Genomic DNA, 22,488 nt, shown 5'->3' with positions numbered 1-22,488 from the left:
CTGCATATCAACTGTCTTGAACCACACTTTGACAGGTCTGAGGGTACCATGTTGTTAGTGACAGGGAGAAAGAGAAGAGTGAAACTCTCCCTGACCTCCTAGCATCCAAAAAGAAGGATGGGTCAGTCGAAGGTGTAAAACGTTCCCCTGCTCCGACTTCAGACCAGCAGAGGGACTGTCATCACTTGCTGGGACAGTTCTCTTCTCTGTTTTCTCTCACTCCTGGGATTAAAGATGTGTGTACCCATGACATTGATGCAGGAGACAGGCTCCCTGTTATAAACAAAATATACAGGTTGGGCTCATAAAACTACCTTTACTTAAAAAAAAAATGCCAACCTTTATTGCCCTTAACCTATTGTGGTCTTCCTTATTTTTCTTTGCGTGACATTGACTTGTTTTACATTATACTTGCCTTACTTAATGATCACCAGTTGAGATATTGTATCTAGGTTTAGGGCAGCATTTCTCCATTAAGATGATTGATTACATTTGCTTTTGACGGGCATTCATTTAAAAGCCTATGCTCACATTTTACGTTATGCTAATAGGTTGTTTTTAAGCCCCGAAAACTTTACTAAAAAATCTATTTGTGATGTCTTCTTCCGTGTTTATCAAAAGTTGTCACTTTTTCAAAACAATGTTCTTTCTCTGCTGATCAATTCAGCATGCCAAGTGAGTAACTTTTACAAACAATTCGATAAAATGTTTGTTTTCTCGAACAGTAAGAACTATCAAAGTGATCTGGATCACTGCTAGCAGATTTCAAGATTCCAAATGAACTGTTTATTCACCAGACTTGGTGTGATGCAGCTGGATTTAAAAGCGAACCTACCTTTCACTCGGAACATTTTTAGAAAGTTTAAATTTGGTATGCTTCCCATTAGGAGTTAATCCATGGGTAAAAGAAATAGGGACACAGGGCCCCCAGAGTTTCACATTTTGTAACGCCAGGTTTCAGTACATAGTTCATGGTTTTGTTCCTTTGTCCTTTTTTGTGTATCATGAGAAACACATATATTGCCTCATTTGGTCTAAATACATCTGTGCAATATATGAGGAGGCTCTATATCTAATCCCCATCTGTAAATGTTTACTGTAGGTTTAAAAAATTATTTTCTGAATTTTTAAAATTGAAATGTGGGAAACGAGGGGTTATACTCATATCTCTTTAGGGATTCAGGTTGTCACTTTGTTTACCAAATAGTAACATTTTAGGACGAATGTTGGCTTTTTATTACAAATTTCATAGATGATTCTGTCTTTTATGAAAATCTATATAATTGTTTATGTTTTAAATTGATTTCCACTTATATAATTTAACATTTTGCTGTGTTGTAAAATTGTTGTAATAGATCAGCAGTGGATTTCATCTGAGCTTACTTGGATCCATTGCTATCTATACAGAAATAAATAAATATACAACATTTCCCTGGTTCTGAGTGGGATCCTTTTCTGAAAAAGGGAACTATGATTGCTGTTCTCCATGAAGGGGAACTTCCCCATATTTCCAGGCCCCATTAAAGACTGTAAGTAAAAATGTGAGTCTTTTTCTATTTGAATATCAAATAAACAAAGGAATTATGATTATTTTATATGTAGTTTGTAAGAAAGAATGATAGTGAAGTGTCATAGAACTGTGGTTATTTTCCTCATTCCACTCATTCTGGTCTGTATTTGAGACTTCTGGACATCCACAGACCCAATTTCTATTGCTCAGTTTTTCTTCATTTTATGATAGTGTTGAATACATTTTCGTATTATTTCTATATTTAATTCTTTGCCTATCTTAATGGTACAGCACTTGTATTCTGTTGTCTCTTTAGATTGACTGCTCTCCTTTTTAAACTTTTTATCTTCAGAACATTGGTTGGATCAGCGCTTGTTGAAACTACAAACATTATGATTGCCTCTTTCCAATTACGGTTGTTCAGTGAGGGCTTTTGAATTTTTTGTCCAGAGATGATTTTTTAGGTTAGTATCCTCTATTTACTGACATGCAAAAGGAGTAGACGTTTGCTAATGTTACGTAACTCAGAGGGAAAACTTTCCTGGTGAGCACACTTTTTGAAAACGTCTTGCATTTTTTCTGTATCCATGTAGATATGGTTTTATGAGATGTGATAACAGGTTTCTTATCACTATCTTTTGTATCTCTTGTTCTCTTTTCCTTTGTTTGGATACTCATAGACCATATATGGGGTCTCTCTCTTACCCGAAAGGGACTCATTATAATGTCACAATTTCACAAGTGAACAACATTTTTGGGTTCAGAACTGAGAAATACAAGATATGTACATATTGGAAAAGGATAGGCTACACTCTATTTTTGTACACCATTCCATATAGTCACATTGTGCTTTTGTTGTGATTACAGTTACGATTATGCTTGTGTATTGACTGGGGATCAGAACTTTGTAATTAGGCTCATAGGATGTAAAGCTCTATGGGCACTTCTGAACGTAAAACTGTCTCCTGCTTAAAGGTATCCATCTATAGGCAACTTCTTACTTTATTATTTACCTTTAAGGTCCAATGTATATAGTTTATCATTGGTTGTGTTGCCTTACAATCCGGATAATTGTGGCATCCTTGTACATGTTGCTAGGAGCTTAGGAATGTTATGTAGTCATAGTAAGAATGTTAGCTGGGGAGATTAGACAGTTGAAGCTTGGTATCTTTACTGCTGACATCTCTGATGTGGATGGGATCCTTGATATTGGAATAAACACCGTTTCTACTTACTTCATGCTGCCTCACCCCTGGTTCTTACATTTGGCGACAGAGGACGGGATTTGCATCTAAGGATCTCAACACTACTCCTGGATATACAGTTTTTTTTTCTCTCAAGAAAAAGAAGAGGACTTTTTAACAAAAAAGAGGTACTGTGACTCTCTATCGCTGACTATATTTACTCTTCTTAGAAGAAGATTCATTTATTTTATTTTAAAAAGCTCGCTCTTTAGATTTGCAGTAAAACAGCTATTTTGGATCACCCCTTGCTCTTGGTTTAACTGACATTAAATGTGGTATAGGAGTAGTTTTGCTGCACTTTTATCTTTTGAGCCAACATTGCTTCTGACATTCACTGACGCGTTTGTAACTTGGGAACATTGTTTTGTTTCCAACATTTTTTTTTCGGGTCTTCATCGTACAGCTTGACCCTGAAACGGTGTTAAAACTGTAAAGTTCATCTGAGATTTTATTTGTGAAGAGGCTGTCATTTGCGCTTTCACTTAGTGATTGTGAGGCTCAGTGGGGTTTGAAATCGACTGTTGGGAGAGGCAGCACGGCAGTGCATTTTTTAAAACTTACCTCGCTCAAGCAGCTCGTCACAAGAACACAAGACCATCGTTGGATTTCTTTCACATTACTAGGAGACACCATAGCTGCGTGAATCCTGAAGTGTTTTCTTCTCTTCCTGTCATTACAAGATAGCTGATGCATTGTGGGATCATACGTGAAACATCATCATGCTTCACGTTAACGTGGCGGCCATCTTAGGTGTTCAAAATTGTTTTCTTTTCTTGAACATCATTTTCAGGGTGTAAAACAGTCTATATTACTTCACAGTTCTCTAAAAAAAAGAATTTTTATAAGGCAGCAAGACAGTCATATTCCCTTTAACATCCAAGAGGTATGTTAAAATTTTATTTTTAAGAAGTTATTTACTGCGAGTTACTGCAGTGACACGCACACTGAGCCTTGTGTTTTGCGTGCATCAGTGACACGCACACTGAACATTGTCTGTTGCGTGCATCAGTGGCACGCACACTCAAAGTTACAAATTGTCTACATCAGTGACACGCACACTTTAAAGACTTACCTTTGCTGTATAAGTAATTTACATGTTTACAGTGATACATTTGATATCGCGTGTTTCAGCAGCAGTGACACGCTCACTGGAGAAAGCATTTTGCGTGTGACAGTGACACGCACACTTCACTATTTTCTTCACATACTACTACTTTAGTAACAAACTTGATAAACATTGCACAGGCTCACTTGTTTCAAATTTAAATTATTTCTATTTTAGAAAATTCTCTTGAATTTAGGTTGTAGAGTGGATATTGTATATTGAGTAGTAACTCATATGTTATTGATTTGGTATTTACACATTTGTGTATATTTTGTGAAGTTTTATATCCTATCTAAAAATTAATTTAATAATTTTGAGGTACAATTTTATCGCTGTTCCTTTCAAGACAAAATGCAAAACGTGACTGCTCCCCCATTTTTTCTGTCTTCACCCGGAGATCCTTCCATTAGGTGGCAAACATGGCGGAAACTCTTTCCGCCGAAAGATACGCAAGAGTTTGTGGATCTTCCTTAAGTGCAGAAAGAAAAACAGCATTATTGTTGCATTGCTTAGGCTCACAAGGTCAGGAAGTCTTTCACCACCTTCCTGACCTTGAAGACCGTGATTTAAACAAAAATGAGATTTGCATAGCAAAATTAGATAAACACTACCTTCCAAAGGTTAGTACAATCTTAGAGAGGTATAATTTTGGTCGAAGAGCTCAATTGGAGGAAGAAAGCATTGATAATTATGTAACTTCCCTGAGGAAACTAGCCTCCCCATATAAATTTGAGGCATCTGTTGACGAAAGGATCAGAGACCAATTTCTGTTGGGGTGCAATATTGAGCTGGTTAGGGAAGAATTATGGCAGAAGGACGAACCCTGTTTGGATGATGTAATTACTATAGCTAAAAGAATAGAGCATTCCTTAAAGTGTGTAGAAGTTATAAAAAAGAATGGTGAGGGCAAAGAGAAAAACTCTATACTTGCTGTGAAGGTTATGCAGAAAAGTAACACAGGTCGGAAAGAGGTTAAAAAAGAATCAACTACTATTAAAAGTCGTCCCACTGGTAAAACTCATAATAAATTTGACTTTTCACAAGTCAAATGCTTTTGTTGTGGGAAGATGGACATTTCACAAATGACAGACAATGTCTTGGTTGGAAAGCAATTTGTGGAAAATGTAAAAGAAAGGGACATTTTTCTGTTGTTTGCAAGGGAAAGAACTACATGGGAAAAGTCAGTGAAATATTTTATGAATTTGATGAAATGGACGAGAAATCCGAAGAGGTAGATTGTGGTCAAATTTTGGTACAAACCATACACAGTCATGAAGATAAGAACTGTCCCACAGATAAAATATTAGTTAATGGGAAACCCACTAGTGTTCTTTTTGACTCAGGTGCGAAAATCACCATTATTGCTAAGGAATTTTATCTTAAAGAGTTGAAGGATAAACCGAAGGTGTATCGCCCTGACATCAAACCGTTTGCGTATGGTGGGGAACCCATCAAACTTTTTGGTTATTTTTGGGGTCTTATAGACTACAAGAACAGGTTGACCAGTGAAAAAATGTATATCTCATAGAAGGGCGACAGCATTTTAAGCTGGTTCAACCAAAGAGATCTAGGGGTTATGTTAGAAACGAATTCTTCATTACCTATCGTTTTGAAAGAACCTTTTGTTTCCAAACCAAAGTCCATCTCTACCATCAGTGAGGACTTAGACCAGAAATTTTCTGACACTTTAAAAGAAAAGTTTCCTAAGGTTTTTTCAGAAAATTTGGGTTGTCTAACAAACTATATACATCATATTTGTTTGGTTGATAATGCAGTTCCGGTCTGCTGTAAAGTTCGTAATGTTTTAGTTGCTGTCCGAAACCAGGTTAAGACTGAACTAGAACGCCTTGTTAGAGATGGGATTATTAAGGAGGTTGAAGCAACACAATGGCTTGCTCCGATTGTAGCCGCAAAGAAATCTGATGGTTCTCTCCGTCTGCGTGTGGATCTCAGGGAATTGAACAAGAGTGTGGTGGTAGACCGTTACCCTTTGCCCAAAATTGGAGACATGTTGATGCTACTAAAAGGGGCTAGAGTTTTTAGTATGGTGAACTTAAAATCTGCTTACCGTCAGATTAGACTTGATGAGGAATCCATAGATTTAACGGCCTTTGTTACCCCATTTGGAACGTATCGCTTTGTCAGACTTCCATTTGGCTTAGTCTCAGCCGCTTCTGTTTTTCAAAGGGCTTTGGAAAATGTCTTGAAGGGGCTTAATGGTGTCAGAGTTGACCAAGATGACTCTCTAATTTTTGGAAGTGATGACAAGGAACATGATATACGACTTTCTGATGTCTTGAACAAACGAAGTGATTTTGGTTTAACAGTGAAAATTTAAAAATGCAAATTTAGGAGAAGTTCGATTGATTATTTGGGGCATACCATTACTGAAGGAGAAATCTCACCTAAGAAGAGTTTGATTGCTGCCATACTTAAAATGACCCCTCCCACCAACAAAGAAGAACTAATGAGTTTTTTGGGTATGGCAGAATACTATAGTAAATTTATAAATGGATTTGCCTCGTTGTGTGTTAACCTGAGAGTTTTACTGAGGAAAGGATGTGAATTTTTCTGGAATGAAAAGTGTGAACAAGAGTTTTGCATTCTTAAGGAAAGGCTGAGTTGTGCAGCGAAATTAAGTCATTTTGATCCGGAAAAGAAATCCATTTTGATAACTGATGCAAGCCTTAAGGGATTGGGCGCAGTGCTAGTACAGAGTGTGCGTGGTCAGGAAGAAGTTATACTATTTTTGTCAAGGAGTCTAAGGGGTGCTGAACTACGGTACACTGTTGTGGAGAGAGAAGCACTTGCGGTGTATTGGTCAATAAGAAAGCTCAAAAATCTGTTGTGGGGAGGTGTATTTGAAATAAGAACGGATCATAAACCACTATGCGAAATCCTGAAGAAAAAAGGAATTGATGCAGTGTCAAGTAGAATCACAAAGTGGTTGGTAGGACTACCAGATTATAACTTTGAAGTGAAGTATATGCCTGGTGTGGAGAACAAAGTAGCTGATGCTTTGTCCTGCCTTGTTCCCAAAGACGATTTAGATCAGGAAGATGATTTTGATGATGAAGACAAAATGCAAAACGTGACTTCTCCCCTATTTTTTCTATCTTCACCCGGAGATCCTCCCATTAGGTGGCAAAAATGGTGGAAAGTCTTTGAAAGATACGAAAGAGTTTGTGGATCTTCCTTAAGTGCAGAAAGAAAAACAGCATTATTGTTACATTGCTTAGGCTCACAAGGTCAGGAAGTCTTTGACCACCTTCCTGACCTTGAAGACCGTGATTTAAACGAATATGAGATTTGCATAGCAAAATTAGATAAACACTACCTTCCGAAGGTTAGTAAAATCTTAGAGAGGTACCATTTTGGTCAAATAGCTCAATTGGAGGAAAAAAGCATTGAGAAGTATGCAACATCCCTGAGGAAACTAGCCTCCCCATGTAAATTTGGGGCATCTTTTGACGAAAGGATAAGAGACCAATTTATGTTGGCGTCCAATATTGAGCGGGTTAGGGAAGAATTGTGGCAGAAGGACGAACCCTGTTTGGATGATGTAATTACTGTAGCTAAAAGGAATAGAGCATTCCTTAAAGTGTGGGAACTGATAGTCCCTGGACAGTCCTACAATTGACACTCCATCGCTACTAAAATTCGAGTCCGACAACACGGTCTCAGCTCAAGAAATCCTGTGTGCTCAAACATTTTGATGGCCGATTTTGTATGGTTGTATATCAGACCCTCCCCTCCGAAGCAGCTCAAGAAACACTTTGATTTTTAATCTCTTTGATTCCTAATTATGTATGGCTGATTATCTGATATCTGACTATCCTACCCCGGCGCGTCTTCCCTGCAGTCATATGCCAGTCTTACGACTGCCCTAACCTACATGTTCCCCTACTCCCCTGGATCCCCTAGATCTCACGCCTGCACATTAATGTATATCATGCATATGTTGTGAAGCGCTCTGATACACTTGGTCTAGCCAGCGCTATACAAAACTTCTCAAATAAAAAATAAATAAAAAAAGAATGGAGAAGGCAAAGAGAAAAACTCTATACTTGCTGTCAAGGTTATGCAGAAAAGTAACACAGGTCAAAAAGAGGTTAAAAAAGAATCAACTACTATTAAAAGTCCTCCCACTGGTAAAACTCATAATAAGTTTGACTTTTCACAAGTCAAATGATTTCGTTGTGGGAAGATGGAAATTTCACAAATGACATACAATGTCTTGGTTGGAAAGCAATTTGTGGAAAATGTAAAAGAAAGGGACATTTTTCTGTTGTTTGCAAGGGAAAGAACTACATGGGAAAAGTCAGTGAAATATTTTATGAATTTGATGAAATGGACGAGAAATCCAAAGAGGTGGATTGTGGTCAAATTTTGGTACAAACCATACACAGTCATGAAGATAAGAACTGTTCCACAGATGAAATATTAGTTGATGGGAAACCCACTAGTGTTCTTTTTGACTCTGGTGCGAAAATCACCATTATTGCTAAGGAATTTTATCTTAAAGAGTTGAAGGATAAAACAAAGGTGTATCGCCCTGACATCAAACCGTTTGCGTATGGTGGGGAACCCATCAAACCTTTTGGGTTTTTTCGGGGTCTTATAGAGTACAAGAACAGGTTAACCAGTGCAAAAATGTATATATCACAGGAGGGCAACAGCATTTTAAGCTGGTTCAACCAAATAGATCTAGGGGTTATGTTAGATACGAATTCTATACTACCTATCGTTTTGAAAGAACCTTTTGTTTCCAAACCAAAGTCCATCTCTACCATCAGTGAGGACTTAGACCAGAAATTTTCTGACAATTTAAAATAAAAGTTCCCTAAGGTTTTTTCAGACAATTTGGGTTGTCTAAAGAACTATATACATCATATTCGTTTGGTTGATAATGCAGTTCCGGTCTGCTGTAAAGTTCATAATGTTCCAGTTTCTGTCCGAGACCAGGTTAAGACTGAACTAGAACGCCTTGTTAGAGATGGGATTATTGAGGAGGTTGAAGCAACACAATGGCTTGTTCCAATTGTAGCCGCAAAGAAATCTGATGGTTCTCTCCGTCTGTGTGTGGATCTCAGGGAATTGAACAAGAGTGTGGTGGTAGACCGTTACCCTTTGCACAAAATTGGTGACATATTGATGCTACTAAAAGGGGCTAGAGTTTTTAGTATGGTGGACTTAAAATGTGCTTACCACCAGATTAGACTTGATGAGGAATCCATAGATTTAATGGCCTTTGTTACTCCATTTGGAACGTATCGCTTTGTCAGACTTCTATTTGGCTTAGTCTCAGCCGCTTCTGTTTTTCAAAGGGCTTTGGAAAATGTCTTGAAGGGGCTTAATGGTGTCAGAGTTTACAAAGATGACATTCTAATTTTTGGAAGTGATGATGACAAGGAACATGACACACGACTTTCTGATGTCTTGAACAAACTAAGTGATTTTGGTTTAACAGTGAAAATTGAAAAATGCAAATTTAGGAGAAGTTCGATTGATTATTTGGGGCATACCATTACTGAAGAAGGAATATCACCTAAGAAGAGTTTGATTGCTGCCATACTTACAATGACCCCTCCCACCAACAAAGAAGAACTAATGCGTTTTTTGGGTATGGCAGAATACTATAGTAAATTTATAAATGGATTTGCCTCGTTGTGTGTTAATATGAGAGCTTTACTGAGGAAAGGATGTGAATTTTTTCTGGAATGAAAAGTGTGAACAAGAGTTTTGCATTCTTAAGGAAAGGCTGAGTTGTGCACCGAAATTAAGTTATTTTGATCCGGAAAATAAATCCAATTTGATAACTGATGCAAGCCTTAAGCGATTGGGCGCAGTGCTTCCACAGTGTGTGCGTGGTCAGGAAGAAGTTATACTATTTTTGTCAAGAAGTCTAAGGGGTGCTGAACTACGGTACTCTGTTGCGGAGAGAGAAGCACTTGCGGTATATTGGTCAATAAGAAAGCTCAAAAATCTGTTGTGCGGAGGTGTATTTGAAATAAGAACGGATCATAAACCACTATGCGAAATCCTGAAGAAAAAAGGAATTGATGCAGTGTCAAGTAGAATCACAAGGTGGTTGGTAGGACTACAAGATTATAACTTTGAAGTGAAGTATTTGCCTGGTGTGGAGAACAAAGTAGCTGATGCTTTGTCTCGCCTTGTTCCCAAAGAGGATTTAGATCAGGAAGATGATTTTGATGATGAAGAAGAAATGGTGTGTGCTATAGAAGGAAAAATAATTGACAAGGATAGATGGGTTGAGGCTCTACATGAGGATTCTGATCTTATGGAAATCTTGAGATTTATTAAAGCTGGTTGGAAAATCAAGCCCAAGAATAATGAGAAATTAGAAAATTTCTGGCATGTGAAAGATCAACTTTCTGAACAGGATGGTTTACTTTTTAGAGGTTCCTCCAAACTCTATTACAGAGGAACTCATTTCTCTAGCACACATGGGCCATCTTGGGATATCTAAAATCAAGGAAACATTGAGAATGTCCTATTGGTGGCCGAGTATGGATTTACAAGTAGAAAGGAAAATTAGAGATTGTGTTGAGTATGCTTTAGGTGAAAGGGTAGCCAAACCAAAGGTACAGCCTATGGATGGACCTTGGAAAGAAAAAGTTTGAACATTCTTGGTCCCATGTACTTGTCTGGTTCAGAATGGTATGTACTGTTGTAGGTTGATTCTTTTTCAAGATGGCCAGAAATTGCCATCACTCGTAACATTGAAACGAAACATGTAGTGATGTTCTTAGAAAAAATATTCGCTAGGGAAGGGATTCCCAATACAATCCTTATGGACAATGGTGTCCAATTGGTTTCTAGAAAGATGGAAACATTTTTGTCCAGTCTTGTAAAACATAAAAAATCATCATTGTACCACCCAGAAACCAATGGTATGGTAGAGAGATTCAATTGTGTGCTCAAAGAAACCATTAGGATCTCAAAGTCTGCAGGTTTAGACTGGCATACTGAGATTTTAAAAAAAGTTAAAGTGTACAGATTGTCTCCACATGCCATCACAAAATGAACACTGTTTGAACTTTCTAGGAGTAGGTGTGCTAACACTTTGATAGCGCCACCTTGGGTCAATGACATGCAACCTAATATGTTTTCAGAAAATGAGAAAAGTAATTGGAGGGTAGACGAATCAGAGAAGATTGAGCCCAGAAAAAAGCTCCTTGATTTTAAAAAAGTGTAAAAAAAACCTGAAAGTGGGTGATTGGGTTCTTATTAAGAATCCATGTAAAAAGAACAAAATGTTATCTACGATGTTTTTGAAACCCATACTGGTCATCATGTTTTCTGTAATGCCATCAAGACGGCAGATCATCGCATTTGGAATTTGAACAGGGTGGTGGTGATAAGGAAAGCCTTTGTTTCCAAAGACTTTGTTTCCAAAGATGATGGTTATTCAAGTACTTCACATCACGCCACTGTTGTTCCAAAAGGTGCTTCACATCACACCACTGCTGATCCGCAAAGCATTAGAAAATCTGTAAGAGTGTCTCTTTTTTTTTTTTTTAATCTGTTTATTATTGCAAGATAAGACAGAAGAAAAAATAAAAAATAAAAAAATACATTGAATCATGTGACAATAAAAATGACATAGTATTAGCTTTGTATTAGGTTTTACAATAAAAAAGATCAGCAGAGAAAATAAGAAAACAAGAGGAAAAGAAACGGAGTGCTTTTTAACTAGCTAAGAGAAATGCCCAAAATAGTAGATAGATAGTCACTGGTAAATAGAAATTTCCACTTTTATAGTTCAAAACATTTTTTCCAAATCTTTTCTTTTTTTTAGAGGCTTTTGGGCCTCTATGTTTAGCTAATGTAAGTTCCATAATTCTTATTTCGGTAACCAAAGCACACCAATCTGAAACATTAGGAGGATCATTAGATATCCATGTTCTTGCTATAACTAATCTTGCACAAGCAAAAAGAATGGTTATGAGATCTTTATTAAGACAATTAATTTCTTGAATATCTAATAAAACTAAATGTGCAGAGAGTACCGGAATTGTTATCTGTTTATCTTTTAGGATTTCAATTATTCCGTTCCAATATATAGATAATGCGGGACAGGAAAATAGCATGTTCAATTCCAGCCGCATATAAGTCACATTTTGGACATTTAGTTTTATCTGTTGCTGAATTCCCCTGTGTCCAAGTAGATAATCTTTGTGGTGTATAATAAAGTTCTGAAATTGTTCTATAGAGTTGCAATCTAAGGTTGGAAGAGTGTACTATGTTATTTAAATGGGATAGTGCCGTTGCAATCTGTGTAGGATTTATATCAATATTGAGTCTACCAGACCATTTTAATGCAATTTTAATCGTATCATCACACTTACCCTTAACTAAATGTTGATAGCCCAATTTTATTAATGATTTTGTTTTATCGGAATATATACACTCCAATAGGTCCGATAGAGTAACTTCCGCTATTTTCATTTTGCAATAGAGGAAATCTCTTATTTGTCTGTATTTAAAGTACATATCATTAGTTATACCGTTTGTTATTTTCAGGCTTTCAAAATCTAACATACCATTTAATCCATAAAGGTCTCCGAGTATATTTATTCCATGTCTGATCCATCGGTTTCCTGTCCCATCAGAAAAAATTCCAGGAAGACCTGGATTATTCCAGAGTCTAAGTTCGGCATTAAAAAATGAGCTTTTGCCTATGAACAAAATTTGATCCCAGATTTTTTTGATGTGCTTAGCCGTCTTGAATTTAACCCGTTTAAAATAATTCGGGTCATGTGCGCGAAGTAAGAATTGTTTACTTTCAGTTCCTAACATGTATTCGTGAAAAAATAGTGGAATTTCGTTCTTTATTAAACTCCTTATTCGACCAAAAAAGGTAGCTAGAAAGTAGAGATTAAAATCCGGAAAAGCAAGTCCCCCTTTAGATGTTGGCAATTTCAGAAATTTAATAGCCCTTCGTGCTTTTTTGTACCCCCATAAAAAGCTGCTGCATATGCCATCTAGTTTTTTAAAGAAGAGTTTATTAGGTTGAAGTGGTATAGCCCTGAATAGGTAAAGTAGTTTGGGTAATACCTTCATTTTTATCAAGTTAAGTCGTCCTATTAAACTAAGCGGTATCTTGTGCCATTTTTTAAAACTTAAAGTAGTTTCTTTTAGGAAAGCTTCATAGTTCATGTTTAGTATTTTTCCCACATTAGCAGCTAACTTAATTCCTAAATATGTAGCATTTTGGCAGATATCGTATATAGGTTCATCAGGGGTGTAGTTAACAATAATTTGTGTTTTACTCACGTTGAGTTTATACCCAGATACTTTTCCAAATTTTTCCGCTTCGTTAATAATCCCGGGCATTGCTTTATTTATGTCTATTGTATATATTGCAATATCATCGGCAAAAGCTGTTAATTTGAGGGATTTTTCCCCGTGGTTAACCGGAATGATATTAACCTTATCGTTTAATGCATTTAAAAAAGGTTCAAGAGAAAGAGCAAAAAGTAATGGGGAAAGGGGGCAACCTTGCCTTGTTCCTCTTCCTATCTTAAAATTAACAGAATTTTTACCCCCATAGCTTATCTTAGCCAGTGGTTCATCGTATAGTGAGCTTGCCCAATCCAAATAAGGTCCAGATATTCCCATTTTCTCTAATACTTCCCACAAGTATTCCCACCCCACTCGGTCAAATGCCTTTTCCGCATCTAACATGATCATGCCGAGTGGGGTGTGAATAGTTTCAGCCACATCAAAGGCTGTAATTGCCATATTTACATGGGCGGTGGTATCTCTACCCATTACAAAGCCGTGCTGTTGTGAGTTGACCATATCAGGCATAATAGGGGCAAGGCGGTTGGCGAGAATTTTAGAGAAAATTTTAGCATCTGAATTAAGCAAAGAAATTGGGCGGTATGAACCGCACTCTTTTTCAGGTTTGCCTTTTTTGAGGAAAAAGATTATTTTGGCAATTTTTCAAGATGCTGGTGCTTGTTTAGATAAAAGAATTGAGTTTATCACATTTTCTAACAGTGGTAGTAGTTCTTGGGCACAAGATTTATATATTTCCAAAGGCAGACAGTCCTCTCCGACTGCCTTCCCTAGTGGTAAAGCGTCAATTGCACGTTTTATTTCAAATGATGTTATTTTTTAGTTTAATTGCTGGAGAGCTTCTATATTTAACACCCTTTGTGTTGTTATGTGTTTATTAAGGTACTGTGTTATTGTGCTTTTAGAAGGTATATTATCGGGGGTATAGAGATTTTGGTAATATTTAACAAATTCATTTAATATTTGATCTGCTTGTTCATAAATGCCTTGATCTGCTCCTATTATTGCCTTAATTTTAGTTTTAGCTTTTTTATCCGCAGTTTTATAAGCAAGTACTTTGCCTATACGATCCCCACCTTCATATTGAGCAAATTTATATTTATGTATTTTTGCACTATATCTTTCTCTTAAAGTTTTTTTAATCCTGCCTGTAATTCAGCTAACTTTAATCTGATCTCATCAATAGCATTTTTTGAGTGTCGCGTAGCGTCAGCAAGTTGTTGTTCAGTATATAATATAGTAGAAGTAATTCTCTTATTAGCTCGACGACTCTCAGCGTTTGACCTCAGTATATATTGTTGAGCAAACCCCCTAATGCTACATTTGCAGGTATCCCATACAGTATTAATACTAGCCGAATTAATATTTAGTAGTATAAACTCTTCTATATGTTTTTTTAGAAGTGTTATGAACCTAGTATCAGCCAGTAGGTACCTTGGGAATGTAAAATTTCGTGTTTCTTTTATTTGATCTATTATTACAAATTCAAGTAGCAGAGGGTTATGGTCTGAAGTAATTTTTGGGCATATTTCAATTTCACAATTATCTACTATTTGGTCCGATGCCCATATCATGTCTATTCTAGAGCACGATCTATGCGGCGCAGAATAGTGGGTGTAACCTACTATCAGAGGGTGTTTAGAGCGCCATAAATCTTTCAGATTGTTTAGTCTAGCTAATTCTATAATTGCTGATCTAACTTTATGCATTCTATTTCGATTACTTTGCCCGGTAGAATCTATTTTATAGTTAATAACACAATTAAAATACCCAGCAATTATACTTTCTCCCTCCCATTCAAGTAGCTCTATACTTAATTCTTCAAATACATTGGGATCATCAATATTAGGTCCATATACCACACATAGTACAAATTTTTTGTTATCGCCTTGCATCTGTGCAATTGCCCACCTGCCCCGAGCATCTGAAGCAGTTTTAATTGTATCAAATCGAGTTCCTCTTTGTTTTAAAATGGCTACCCCTCTAATAGTCGCATTCAGCGTGGAGCATACAACCAATTGATAGCCCATCTGAGAAAGCAGTTTTCTGTCCTGATATTTAATGTGAGTTTCTGAAAGTAGCACAAAGTTTGGATTGTACATTTTAATCTCGTCTTGTACTAAGTTCCTTTTAATTTTACTATTTAGACCATCTACATTCCAACTTAATAGTCTTAATTTAAGCATTTATAATAACGTAGAGTTTCTCCCGTATAATTGATTCCCCTCTGTTGATATCTTCTTTTTTAACCACATACTGCTAGTGTTCTTTAAGACAGAATCGATTCTTGCAATAAACTTTTTCCACATTTTTTCTCCCCACCCTTTACCACCCCCTCCCTTGCTGAGACCCCCCCCCCCACCCTCGCACCCTCACATCCCTTAGGGGGGAGCACCCCTCTATCTTCTGCTGCCGCTGTATAGGCAGCGTAGTGAAGGGGCTTACATGAAAAACTGCCCCAGCCGCATCATATGTATGTCTATATTTGACCACACCTAGAAAAAGAAGAGTATATGTAAGCCAGCACACAAAAGAAAGAGATTAAAGGTAAGGGAATGAAATGAGAAAGTAAGAGATAAAATAAGCCAAAGGTTATTTGGGTATTATATCAGCAATTAGTCTGGAAAAGAAATAGTGTCATTATTAATGAATTCTAATTTTTTTTGTTCAGTTATCCTCTTTTCCTTTTTCTTTTTCCAAAGAATTTTTTTCCAGAGCTTGTTCTGCCGCTTCGGGTTCAGTAAAGAATACCATTTGACCATTGCGTATCACTTTGAGACGTGCAGGTTCTTGGAGATAGGCCATGCACCCTAAGTCTTTGAAAGAGTCAATCATTTTCCGAAGTTCCCATCGTCTATCCATTGTGCCTTTGCTTAGGTCTGACTTCACGAAAAAAGTTAGGTTGTCAATAGTTACAGGCTTATTAGGTCTGGCTTTGAGTGAGACAGCTTGCTTCAATAGAAAATTCCCAAAATAAATCAAAAATGGTCTAGGGAATTTACTATTTTTGTTTTTTTAAACAAAAGCAGTCTATGTACTCTCTGTAATTGGGAGTCCCAGTCCCAATCGGATAGATCACTAAAGGCCCTTTGAAATAGTTTCACCAGAAAAGATCTCGGGTCGGTCCCCTCCATTCCTCCATTCCTTCTGGAAAATCTGTAAGAGTGTCTCATGCACCTACTTATTTAAAAGATTATGTCAAATGAGTCTCACATGTACTTAAGTTTATAATGTTATCTATTCTCTTCTCTCTTCCTGTTGTTCTGTTTATTGTAAAGTAGGGGGATGTGTGACATCCTTGTACATGTTGCTAGGAGCTTAGGAATGTTATGTAGTCATAGTAAGAATGTTAGCTGGGGAGATTAGACAGTTTAAGCTTGGTATCTTTACTGTTGACATCTCTGATGTGGATGGGATTCTTGATATTGGAATAAACATCTTTTCTACTTACTTCATGCTGCCTCACCCTTGGTTCTTACAATAATGCTCAAGTATTAATTACGGGTGGGATTTGATTGGAAATTCCACATGTTTCTTAACTCATTATTAGTCTCAAAATAACACATTTCCATTCAACAATTTGTCTTGCTTTATCATAACGTGTACTGTCCAATATACCACAGTTCTCATTCACACAATGGAGGATGTTGCCAACTCACACTAAGTGGCACAAGTCTACCAGAGGTTTTTCATAATGAGATGCTAATCTTCCTATATCACTGTCTGATGTGCTTAGTATATATGGAGAGGTATGGGTTAGGGCACACTGAATAGACATATATAACTGGTATTATTTGTGTTTCTATGATGTAACTCACCTCAAGGTTATGTGATATCACTTGTATAGCCACATATAACTCTTTATTTTGCTGTATTTTAGTCCTTTTTTTCCAGATTTTATTTTTTGTATTCTTTCCATCCATTTTTTCAGTTTTGAAAAAATTACAAGGTGTCGCAAAACATATTAGCTGATAGGGATTCCTTTGATTCTTGCCGCTTTCATCGCGCTCCACGCAGGGTCCGCTGTGACTTTGGAGAAGTGCCTTGTTTTGTTTCCCTGCCCGGATTACTGCTTGCGGAACCCGCTGCGCGGGTCCCGCTTCGCTGAGGCCACTGTTCATCTGCCTCACTGAAGGATTCTTTATTTACAACTGCGGGGACCTGCAGGGCTGCGAGCGTGTTGTGGGCGCAGGACTCCAAGTCCCAGGAGCGCCCACAACTCCCAATCACCAACAGCTGGGACGCTCTCCCTGCAGGCTCCTCCCCTGGATTGCCGTAGCGGTAATAAGCCGTCCTTTCACTCGCACTGGTGGATTCCTTTGATTCTTGCCGCTTTCATCACACTCCACGCAGGGTCCGCTGTGACTTTGGAGAAGTGCCTTGTTTTGTTTCCCTGCCCGGATTACTGCTTGCGGAACCCGCTGCGCGGGTCCCGCTTCGCTGAGGCCACTGTTCATCTGCCTCACTGAAGGATTCTTTATTTACAACTGCGGGGACCTGCAGGGCTGCGAGCGTGTTGTGGGCGCAGGACTCCAAGTCCCAGGAGCGCCCACAACTCCCAATCACCAACAGCTGGGACGCTCTCCCTGCAGGCTCCTCCCCTGGATTGCCATAGCGGTAATAAGCCGTCCTTTCACTCGCACTGGTGGATTCCTTTGATTCTTGCCGCTTTCATCGCGCTCCACGCAGGGTCCGCTGTGACTTTGGAGAAGTGCCTTGTTTTGTTTCCCTGCCCGGATTACTGCTTGCGGAACCCGCTGCGCGGGTCCCGCTTCGCTGAGGCCACTGTTCATCTGCCTCACTGAAGGATTCTTTATTTACAACTGCGGGGACCTGCAGGGCTGCGAGCGTGTTGTGGGCGCAGGACTCCAAGTCCCAGGAGCGCCCACAACTCCCAATCACCAACAGCTGGGACGCTCTCCCTGCAGGCTCCTCCCCTGGATTGCTGTAGCGGTAATAAGCCGTCCTTTCACTCGCACTGGTGGATTCCTTTGATTCTTGCCGCTTTCATCGCGCTCCACGCAGGGTCCGCTGTGACTTTGGAGAAGTGCCTTGTTTTGTTTCCCTGCCCGGATTACTGCTTGCGGAACCCGCTGCGCGGGTCCCGCATCGCTGAGGCCACTGTTCATCTGCCTCACTGAAGGATTCTTTATTTACAACTGCGGGGACCTGCAGGGCTGCGAGCGTGTTGTGGGCGCAGGACTCCAAGTCCCAGGAGCGCCCACAACTCCCAATCACCAACAGCTGGGACGCTCTCCCTGCAGGCTCCTCCCTTACCTTCTTCCACCTTGGATAGTATATCTAGATTTACAGTTTCCCGTGGCGCGGGAGCGCGCGGGAGGGCGCCGGGAGAAGCCCGGGACAAGGGCGGGACCGTCTGTGGCCGTCCGGGGACGTCCGAGGACGGGACGGGCTACCCCACTAACATTTCTGGACCCAGACCGTAAGGTAGGCTCTTATTCATGGCGGCTAACTCTGAGAACTCCAGTATTGTGGGGACCAGCAAAAGAACACTAGACAATTATTTTACTAGGGCTTCCGTGGATTTGGATAAGGATGACACACTATCCGAACGCAGGATTGAACGACGTCGTTCCATTGAGTTCTTGAAAAATAGACCATTAATTGATCTGGCATCTCCACCCATTATGTCGGACACTATCACTGACACACCCTATGAAGATCCATTGTCATTTCCTTTACTCCTTAGAAGTACTCCACCGCCTACGGGCTCCTTATTGTTTGTTTCTTCACCTAATGTTTTGCTTTCATGTGTCCCCAGTCCCTCTCCCAATGTGGTCAATGTACCTTGTCCTCTACCTAAGGAGCAGCCCAAAAGGCTAGGCAGACCACCTACTACCTCTAAAGCCCTTGGTCCACCACCTACTAAAAAGAGGAGGGGGTTAGGAGCTCCTCAAAGGGGCAAGCTCAGCCATACTGAGTTTGGTAAGACATCTAAACTTAAGACCACTGGCGTAATCACACACAAAACTTCGGTATTGACCGATATAGTGCCCACAGCAGTACTAATTCCAGACCCACACCTTATACAACCTGTTAATACTCAAGGGAGGGAAGATGAGGCTGTTTCTACTCCAAGCTTAGTAACCATTCCCTCTATTGATACTGAGCGGAATACTGTTGAGCAGTTGCTTAGGTCTTTTATGCTCCCGATCCTGGATATCCTAAAAAGGGTGGAGCACCGACTAGGCAACCTGGAGGCACTGTATGCTGACAAAACAAGTGTTCTCATGACCTCCTCAAGGTCTACTATTGTGTCGACAACTCTACCCCAGATTCCAACAGTTTCTGCTCCTATCCCGCTGGCTCCAAATGGCTCCAACAGTGGTAGTAACGGAGCCGCTAAACCCCCTGTCAGTAACAAACAGAGTTCTGTAGACCCCCCCAAGATCTCTGCTAAGGCAAACACTGTAACTAGTAAGCCTTTAAATAACAATCAGCAGAAAAACTTGGTTTCACAACAGGTCCAGGCTCCAGTCCAAACAGTAACAAAATCTACGGCCCAGGTTATAAGAGAACCCCAGATGGGTGACACTAATCTTAGTACTAAGAGCAAGCAACTGAGTAGGGGGAGGTTTGCAAAGCCCATAAATGATAAATTATATGGACCCAATGTAGAATTACCCCCAGAGTCACTACCTTTTGTAGTTGTACTCACAGGTGTCCCCCCATTAGAAGCAGGCAGAAAGGAGGGCCATCCCCAACTTAAGAATAGGATTCTACATTGGTTAGGACAAAATAGACCACTCCCATATTACATCGATGGGGAGATAGTCCATGTTAGACGCCTGCCCTGGCTGGGCACTAGGGAAAAAAATATTGAGGGAGATATAGTTGTTATTAATTTTAGGAACCCAGAAGCAGTTAGGGCCATACTAACAGGGCCTCCTAGGAATTTGAATACCGCTATAGTCCCATACGACCTAACTTATTTCTATCCAAGGTCGTATGTGACCCCTGCTCTTTTCTCCGGGGGGCTACCTGACTCCAATGGTACTAGGAACATTCACTTGCCTTCAACTAACAGTTATATGTGCCACTTCCAAAGGCCTCTCCCTACCAGGAATAATTTCGGGTGGAATATAGTCCCTGCTAGTGGCCGCAGTCTGCCCTCTGTGGGGCCAGAGCATTTGCAGGGGAGTAGGAATATGGAGCACCTGATTCCTTTTACCCCATTGGAAATCTCGAACAGATATGGCGCCATTTCCGGCCTTGACGGCTGCGATTGACTTCCTGTCATGGCCGCCCCCCTTGTTAAAGATTTAAGTGTTGGTGGAGGGGGGCTAGTAGAGGAGGATATTCAGAGTGGGACAAGGCTCTTAACTACATCCCTCCAATGTGGTAGTTCCCCCTCTAGTATAGATGATGTCAACTGCACCATAACTAACTATGAGATCTCTATGGTACAGACGAGTTCTGAAATGGGTGACCCAATTGTAGAAAATGTCATACCCCCAAATCAGCCAATTGACCAACAGTCTCGTAATAATAAAAATCTATTGTTGATATCATGGAATGTGGCGGGTTTGGTTGCAAAGCTAGATAACATGGAGTGGTGTGACTATGTGGATAACCATGGTATCTGTATATTCCAAGAGACATGGGCCAGGGCTATTCATCATAGAATGGGTTTCGTTACTTACGCCGAGCTTGCAACCAAAGGACCTAGAGGTAGACCATTCGGTGGACTGACCATATGGGCGGGTGTCCATCTTGGGTTCTCGGTCAAAAGGATTAACACCAATACTTGTGATATTCTATGTATTCTCCTAACACGCAGAAATACACCCAAAATAGCGATTATTAACATCTACCTACGTCCGGTTTTGGGGGGTACGGTTTCTTATACTCTAGAGTCTTTAACTGCCCTATTAAACAGCTTCTCAAGCGATACCAAGGTGATAATGGGGGGGGACTTTAATTGTCATTATGAACCACTTGGGGGGGTTTCACAGTTAACAATAGATGAGGATGACGCCTGCCGGATCCCACCCCCAAATGTTTATCAAGCTAAAATCTGGACACCCATGGCCATGCAGCTCACTTCATTGACATATACATTCTCACTTAGAGCTTGCAATGGTCGCTTCCCGGGGACAGCCCAGGAAGGAGTACATACAATGGAATGGGCCACTCATCAATAATAGATTACCTTATGGTTAGTATGTCCTTATGGCACTTGATCCGATATTTCCATGTACTTGAACGTGTGGAAAGTGACCACAACCCCTTGGTAGCAGAGCTGGAAGTGCCAAATCACGACGGGGAGTACCAAGAAGATGATGTGGTCTCCAGTGACATTAGGATCCTACAGGGTGGCAAAAGAATCCAATGGGCCTCTATTAAGTCGTCGCCAGACAATTTGGCATTATTGTATAAAAGTGTCATTCCCCAGTTTGAGCGCCTAAATATATTGCATGAAAATGCCCACAATCTTGATAAAGACGCCAAATTCTTAATCATACATAAAGAACTAATGCTGGCCTTAGCAGTTAGCTTTTTTAAACCGGCAAAACAGACTAACCGACAGGCACGTGTCACAAATCCCTGGTATAACCAGTCCTGTAGGAAGGCGAAGACTACTCTAATTTCTGCCATCAAATTAGGCCATAGAGCAACCATTATGGCCGCAAGGAATGTCTATAAGAATCTCCTCTCCCATGCAAAATCTGAATGGGAAACAGAGAAATGGCAGGCCATCAAACAGGCATTAATAGCGAAAGATGCCCGAACCTTTTGGAACTTGGTCCATACTGGGAAGTCAGAAGGTAAGGTAAAGATCGATCCCAACATTGCCGAGCAAGCCTGGTGTGCATACTTTGGTGATCTTTACTCTAGCCCTGCTTCCCATCATAAAGCGTTACTAACAACGTCTTTGAGATTGGGCCCTGGATGCCTTCCTCCCCCCTTCACCATGTCGGAAGTTACACTTGCAGTTCAAGGGTTAAAATGTAACAAGGCCCCAGGGTTGGACAAGATCCCTGGTGATCTTTTCAGAGACGAGCCGAAGATCTGGGTCCCCTACTTGACCGTCATATTTAATGCTATTCTTGACGGCCAAGAGATTCCAAGCACCTGGCTGGGGGCCGAAATCATTCCGATTTATAAAAAGGGATCTCCGTTGGCCCCGTCAAATTATAGGCCAATCAGTCTTATTGACGTCACTCAAAAAATCTATGCCAAACTGCTCTTGCAACGCTTGCAAGATTGGATTAGTGAGAATAACATCCTCTCCCACCTGCAAGCAGGGTTCCGTGCAAAAACATCTACCATTGACCAAT

This window comes from Lissotriton helveticus, chromosome 8 (assembly GCF_964261635.1).
Source record: "Lissotriton helveticus chromosome 8, aLisHel1.1, whole genome shotgun sequence".
In the NCBI taxonomy this organism is placed as follows: domain Eukaryota; kingdom Metazoa; phylum Chordata; class Amphibia; order Caudata; family Salamandridae; genus Lissotriton; species Lissotriton helveticus.
The sequence above is the reverse complement of the archived record's forward strand: the minus strand, read 5'-3'. Positions refer to the sequence as shown.